Below are 7,818 nucleotides of genomic sequence, written 5' to 3' on the forward strand. Positions count from 1 at the left end.
GTGGTCACCTTGAGCTTTTTGAAAGCATGTTTTTGCGTAAAAACGAATGAAAAAAAAAAACACTTTTTGTAGTAACTTTTATTGGAGTTTAGTAAAAAATGAAAGGCGCGTGACGTTTTCTAAAATCTTTAGTTTGAAAAGTTTTGCGGCAAAATTAATATTATTTTTCTACAATCATGTCTCAGCGTTGATTTCAGGTAGCGCGTCCCGACCTAGGCGCATCCTAAAATATCGGTGGTAATCCGCGGCGCCTCCGCTTGGGAGACGGGGAGGGCAGCCCCTGAAACCCCTTCCACCGTATCTGTTTCGGCGCCAAAATGGCCGATTAAAGCTACAACAGACGTCACGTGCAGTTCCTTGAGTGGCCGCTGCGGGAGAAAGGGCGGCGTTGCGATCGCCAGTAGCTCGGTCCTCGAGTACGGATCGGCGCAACTTTTTCAGAGCAGGCTCTATGGAAGTTTCCCAACTGAGTTATTCTAGTAAAGTTGGCCACACAGAACTAGGGGTGTCGCGAACTTTTGTCGAACCGCATTTTTAGGTCGAACTTTCGGGGTTCAACCGGGTCGAACCGGTTCGACGAACCTTCGACCGGTTCGACTTTGTGGACAGTGTGGTCAGACCTTGGTACATGCATGTCTAGGTTTGGAGAATTTTTTTTTATGCAAAAAGGATTATTTTATTTTATGAACAGTTGCAATTAGAAGAAACTATTCTAATCACTGAAGAAGTTCATAACTTAATATTTTTGTACTGCATTAACTGAAAAAACCAATCAGCTCTGCTCTTGATTCATCCATTAGCCATCACCATCCAATTCGAAGCCAAACTGGACAGCATGTCACGCATGCGCAGAGCAGTCGAACCTGGGTCAAACCTTTGTCGAAATTTTCGCAAGAAGTTCGAAAAAAGTCGAACCTGGTCGAACTCGAACCTCGACTGGTTCGAGACACCCCTATTCAATTTGAACAAAAAGAAAACTACCCCTCCGTATCGAAGCGCCATCAAGCATGATTTCTCGCGTTCACTCACAGGTCGGGAAGGCCATCGCCATCTGCCGGTTCCGAATCACACTGACCAAGGGGTTCTCATCTTCAGGCAGGGGCCGCATTTTCGAATCTATCCGACGCGACGCGAGCTGCAGCGCTGTGACTAGGGGTGTCGCGAACCAGCCGAGGTTCGAGGTCGACCAGGTTCGACTTTTTAGAACTTTTAAACTCCGTTTCACCTTACGTCCGGACGCAGCGGACGGTACCAGCTATCCTAGCCAATCCCGCTCGTGAACGTAGCCCGTGATACGCTTTCCGCACGTCGCTGTGCCCCCTCTCCAAGGTCACGTGACACTCACACCGCTTTGGATTGGCTCCGATGAATCGTAGCATCCGCTGCGCTCGGACGTAAGGTGAAACGGAGTATAGTGGAAAGCTCGACGAACATTGTATTGAGGTTCGACTCGTGTGCGCACGCGCGACAGGCTGGCCAGTTGACTTCGGATTGGATGGTGATGGCTAAGGGATGACTGAAGGGCAGAGCTGATTGGTTATTTTAGTTAATGCAGTATAAAAAAAAAAAGTATTAACTTCTTCAGTGATTAGAATTTGTTTCTTTTCATTGCAACTGTTTATAAGATTAAAATAACCCTTTGCATAAAAAATAAATTCTCCAAACATAGACATGCCTGTATCAAGGACTGGCCACATTGTCCACAAAGTCGAACCGGTCGAATCTGGTTAAAAGTTCAAAGGTTCGTCGATTAGGTTTCGACCCAGTCAAACCCCGAAAGTTCGATCTAAAAATCCGGTTCGACAAAAGTTCGCGACACCCACAAAAATTTACATCCCTTGACGTTCGCTTGTTTCTCGATGCCCGAGGTTTCTGTGGAACGCGGCCCGACTGCAAAAGGTTCTCGGGCAAAGGGACCAGTTGTCAATACTCTGTTCACCATTAATACTGCAGCAAAAGCTACAAGCGAGAGCTAGCGCCCGCGCTCCTGCAGCTTTGAGACGTGCATTTTAAGCGCGAGGGCTGAAATTCTGCGGAAGAACGCTTAAAAGCAGCGACCTCGAGCTCTCGTGCTTGTGGCATTGGTATAGACGCTTCGTAGACGCGTTAGATTTGAGCCGCCATTGCTGACCTCTTGTCTTACCCAGATGCCGAGCCTGTGAAGCGATCATTGAGGAGCTTCCACAAAGGCCAATGCTGGGTAGAAGGAGATAGTAGAATCTAAAATGTCTATAAACTTCCCTGTTGTGGTCATGATTAAGTGAAGTAAACGAAATAAGCGAAGACAAAAATGGAAGGTCGGCTATGGCGGCACCCATGCACAGCTGCTGCAAAGTGTCTATACAGTCTCAGCCTAAGGGTGAACTAGTGCCTCTACAACATAAGCTACGCTTTAGGGTAACGACACTTGGCCATACTGTGGCTTAAAAAGATAATTGCCAGTTACCCGAAGTTTTATCTGAAATCACAGGAAACGCTTTTCCGCAGTTCGCGACGAAGCAAAGCAATATTACAACACCTTCCTAACACCGAATCTAATGCTGAGGAAGGCGCACTTTTTTAATAATGGCGATCGGGCAGTTTGCGTCTGCTCTAGCGGAAAAATTGCTCCGCTAAATCTAGCGGAAAAATCTTCCTGCTAAATCTAGCGCTAAATTTAGCGGAAAAACTCCCCCGCTAAGTCTAGCGGAAAAGCTTCCCCGCTAGATTTAGCGGAAAATTTCCCCGCTCAAATCTAGCGGAAAACTACGTGACACCCCCCCCCCCCCCCCCCCAAAAAAAAAAACCCCGAGGTCACGTGACTCCCCAAGGCCCCGTGACCTCCCGCCCCCCTCAGTACCCTTCCCTACTCCTCCTCAAGAGCTTCGCTCCAATTCGGCGTTACAGGGAGTTGTAAACGACTTTAATTTTTTCAGGTAACTTCTACTCAAATTACTAACTACTTCCAAAATCTAGCGCTAATTTTGCTCATAACAAAAGTTTGAGCGCAGAAATAAATAAGACGCCGGCAGATGAAGTGACATTCCCTAACAAGGGGCCCCCTCACATTCCGTTCCCACGCACTCGGCAACCGTAGAAACTGCATCACAGGCGTCCTTGGGCCAAGGTGGCGACGAGCAGCCAAAACATACCACCGGCGCGCACGGACGCAGGAACAGATGCTTAAAGGGATACTGATCGGAAATTTCGACCTCACATAAAAAGGCTGAACGAATAGGCGGGACATGCAAAACCCAAAAACATCACTCATACAGCGATATATTTAACGGACCGCCGTATTTTTGGGAAAGTAGTGCGCGATTAAAGACGGCCGACAAGGCCGACGAGAGAAGGCACGTCACGATTCCCATTCTCTGTGCTCCTCGCTACGTCCCGTCGAGCCGGTGAACCGAAGCGAGGAGGAGAGAAGCGAGGGCGCTTTCACTCATTCTCAAATTCTCCCGGAGGACAATGACGTCTTAGTTCTCGCTTGATCGCGCCCTCCTTTTCCAAAAGTACGGCCACTTGTTTGAGATATCGATCTATGAGTGGTGTCTTGGAGTTCGTACCGTCCCGCCCAACGCTTCTGCAGCCTTTTTTTGCGAAATCCAAATTTCTGTTCAGTGTCCCTTTAACAAGCCTTGGTCGGGTATTGACCTAATCCGGTAGTGCACACAGGCGCCGCGGCTCCAACTGCAACCGTGAAAGAAGGGGACACTCCGAGGGTTGTTGTTGTTGTTTTCATGTTGTCTGCCTTTAGTGAGATCTGACTCAAGCGGTTTGGGGGTTCTACCTAAGGCGGCACTGCAATCACTTCGCAGCTGGGCGCCTGTTCCATGCATGGTCGCCTTATCGTCAGCGCATACACCCTTGCAAAGCTGGACTCCCCCGCGCACGAACGCAGGCACGGATAATCCGTCTATGGGAGCACGTTCCCGCCCAGCTGGAGCTGTACGAGCGATGATGCTTGTTCACGTAATCCTTCGCGTCCTTCCGACCTTCCACGCCAGGGAGACCTCTTTGTTGAAAACGATTTAATTGTCAGGCGTGTCAGGCGCGTCAGGATACCGTAGTCGCCGGCGAGGATTGCGAGCCACCCTTGGGAGACGGTGTCAGCGGCGAAGTATACTTCGTTTCATCTTGTGTTAAACCGAAATAATTTTTTTTTTCTTCACTAGCGTAGCACTAGCACTGCAAAGAAAAACGCAGTCGTCCGAATGATCTCATTATCGTGGCGCGAGACTCGAGCCCTTGATGGTCAGGTGCACTCGCTCAGCGTACTCTCCGAAAGTCGGGGGAAATATAATAATAATAATTTAATAATGATAATGATAATAATAATAATGTTTTATTTTGCACCAAAAATACATAATGCAGGAGGCCTGCAGAAAAAGCTGTCAAATAGACAGCTTGACAAAGCCTAAGGCCCCCAGACTGGCAGCGTCGGGGCAAATATAAGGTGTTCGAGGCGGGGTTTAGGCCGCACGTCCGGAAGCTTCCTGGCTCGAGACGACGTCCATTCCCCGAAGTGAAGAACCCAGGGGTCCAGTGGAGGTGGGAGACTTGGTAACGTAATGAACGGTTTAATTACATGGTAGCGATACAGTCGACAAATCCAAGAGAGAACAACGGAGCAGCCTCGCGCTCCGCCTTATATAGGGTCCGTTTCTCCCTCACTCCTTGCCAGGGCAGCCCGTGCGATGCAGCAACCCGTCGTCCAGTGTGACGTAGCCAAAGGTCTCAGCAGTTAGGCCATGCCTCTCTCCCTTTCCCGAGCGCACCAACCACCACGCACACACACACACGTCCCGCTAACGTCACGGGCGCGTTGAGACTTGTTGCCGCAGGCCCCGTCACGCAGGCGACGGTCCCGGACTCGTCGGGACTCGTTTCGCGCAGGCCCCGACAAGCGGGCGACGGTCCCGACAAGCGGGCGACGGTCCCGGACTCGTCTTGACTTGTTTCCGCAGCGTTGAAACTCGGAAGAAGGTCGCCGAAGGTTCCATTCTTAACAGCCCCTCCGGGGCCAGGGAAACCTCGAATGGCCGGTGGTACTATCGCTGGCCTGAAGAGGTGGGCTTGGAGTAGGCCTTGAGAAGATGCTGCAAGCACTAAGCAAACTCCCAAACCTCTCACAACGGAGGCATTAGCGGAAACGTCCCCCACAACACCACGCCACACCGCAGTCAAACGCTCGGAATCCGCCAGAGACCCGCCAGACTGGATTACGGATTACCAAAATTTGCCAAAACAATGCAATTTAAAACCTTAGGACAACTTCGGGTAACGAGATCCGCTGTCGCCAAAGCAAAACTCATTTTTCCAAAGAGGTCACTATGAACAAAATACAAAAAGACAAAACTTCGCAATTTGTGAGGTCATTTTGGGGTTTTAACGAAGTGCCCCCACTTAGATCCTCGTTCCCGTGGATGACGAAAACCTCTGAGATCATCCCTACTCTTTTTGGTGATATCAGAAAAATCTGCTCAACCCATCGGCATTGCTGTTAAATTTGCCTGTCCTCTTTCTTATGCTGAAGTCATAGTGATCGATTTTCACGTGATTTCTAGACGTGAAAATGCGGTCCTTATAGCGCCGATAAAACAATCCGCCTTTTTCATGCCCCGTCACAGTGGTCCTAGCAATCTCCTGAGCAGTACCGCGAAACCCTGACACACTAGGGTCGCTCTTCTGCTCTACTGTCAGAGACACTCTGTCTACTCGTAACAGAGGACCAAAGTTATGTGACGCCGGAGCTACGAGAGATCCTTTAATGATCCCGTCTTCCTCCGCCTTTTTCGCCGGCGCGTTGGGACGGCGTACGCTTTCTAGTGCTACGAGGTCGGGCTGTTCTACAACCCGGACCCCCTCATCCCGTTTCTCTGCCTCCAACTTTGGGAATGCTTGCTCCCCGTAAAAAGGGGCGAGCTGACGCGATTTGGACCTCGTACACGACTGAACTAGTCCTCCTCCCAGTTGTTGACCCCTTTCGCGCAGCAGGAAATCTGACCGGTTAGAAAACAAATAGGGATACTCCAACGGGACTGTTTGCGAGACAGCCGCCTCTGTCACTAGCTCTCCGAACGGGCCAGTTATCCTTACTCTCGCCATAGGCAGACAGACACTGTGCTTCTCGAGCAGCTGCTTGATCCAAACTACCTTTCCAGTAAAGTCGGATGTCGTTACATACGACGGATGAACAACGTCCATCGTCGCTGCACTGTCACGAAGCACCCTGCACGGCTTTCCGTTTACCTGGAGCTCGTGAAGATAGGGACGAAGAAGTTCCAGGTCCCTGTCACTACCGCTCACGTACGAGAACACAACCCGCGGTTTGTTACACCTGGCCGCTGTGTGTCCCGGCTCCTGACAGTTGTAGCACAGGAACGGCTTCCTTGCCTCGAACTGCCCTTTTTGGCTTTTCCGTGCCTCCTCTCCGTTCGAGGGATCTCCGTTCGAGGGATCTCCGCTCTTTTCTGGGACCTTTTGTCCTGTTTCTGGCTTCTCGGGCCTGTTTTCCTCGCGAGCCGTTTCCCTTTTGGAAGGGCTTGCGCTGATCGCTCCGGCCGGGTTCGCTTTCCTCTCCGCTCAGCTTTCTACGCGTTGCGTACTCTTCGGCTAGCTCAGCGGCCCTTTCGACAGAGTCGACTCCTACCCTATCCTGCACCCAGAGCTTGACTGACTGCGGAATGCTACGAAAGAACTGTTCGAGGCACACACACTCGACTACCTTGTCGCGGCTTTCGTACACTTCCTCGCTCTTCAACCATTCTATCAAGTTGGTTTTAAGCGCGTACGCGAATTCCGAGTAGCCCTCGCTGCTCTTTTTGGATGCGTTTCTAAACCTTTGACGGAACGCCTCGGCAGAAAGGCGATACCGCTTCAAAAGGCTCGACTTCACCTTGTCGTAGTCGTCCGCGTCTATAGTACTAAGGCGCGCGACAACCTCTGCAGCCTCACAGGGCAACAAAGTCAAAAGCCGTTGCGGCCACGTTTCTGGGGCGAAGCTTAACTTCTCACATGTCCTCTCAAAGTTAACTAAGAATAGGCCCACGTCTTCCCCAACTTTAAACGGCTGCAGGAGCTTCTTCATTTGATACGACTCGGCCTCACTTGCTCGTACCGGAGCCCCAACTCTACTGTTCTGCGAGTTTAATCGCTGTTGTTCAATTTCGAGCTCTAGCCTTTTTAGCGCTCGTTCCTCTGCCGCTGCAGCCTGCTCCTGTTCTCGTTCCTCTTTCGCTGCAGCTTGCGCTCGTTCTCGTTCCTCTTTCGCTGCAGCCTCACTTTTAGCGTTCTGAAGTAATTCCCACGCAATTTTAATATCCTCTGCTTCCGCGCTCTCTGAAATTGCTTTACTGATCTCAGATTTCTTCATCTTTTGCTCCACCTCCACACCCAATTCTTCACATAAACAGAGTAAATCTGTTCTCAGTAACCTCATTAGATCCATGATCGCTGCTTCTTAGCTTTGGCTTTGTTCTAAAACTTGTCGCGAGGTTGTACAAAAACCTAGCGCACGAGTCAAACACTAAGGATTCCCAGCAGTTCAAAATTAATTACCCATAATCTGAAGCCTGGCGAATCTCAAAGCAAAGTCCAAACGCTCACCCACAGATGTAGCACGATGTCGCATGGTCCGATCCCAACCGCTGCCAACCAGTTGTTCGAGGCGGGGTTTAGGCCGCACGTCCGGAAGCTTCCTGGCTCGAGACGACGTCCATTCCCCGAAGTGAAGAACCCAGGGGTCCAGTGGAGGTGGGAGACTTGGTAACGTAATGAACGGTTTAATTACATGGTAGCGATACAGTCGACAAATCCAAGAGAGAACAACGGAGC

The sequence above is a fragment of the Ixodes scapularis genome, unplaced genomic scaffold, assembly GCF_016920785.2.
Source record: "Ixodes scapularis isolate PalLabHiFi unplaced genomic scaffold, ASM1692078v2 PGA_scaffold9__187_contigs__length_104089568, whole genome shotgun sequence".
Taxonomy (NCBI): domain Eukaryota; kingdom Metazoa; phylum Arthropoda; class Arachnida; order Ixodida; family Ixodidae; genus Ixodes; species Ixodes scapularis.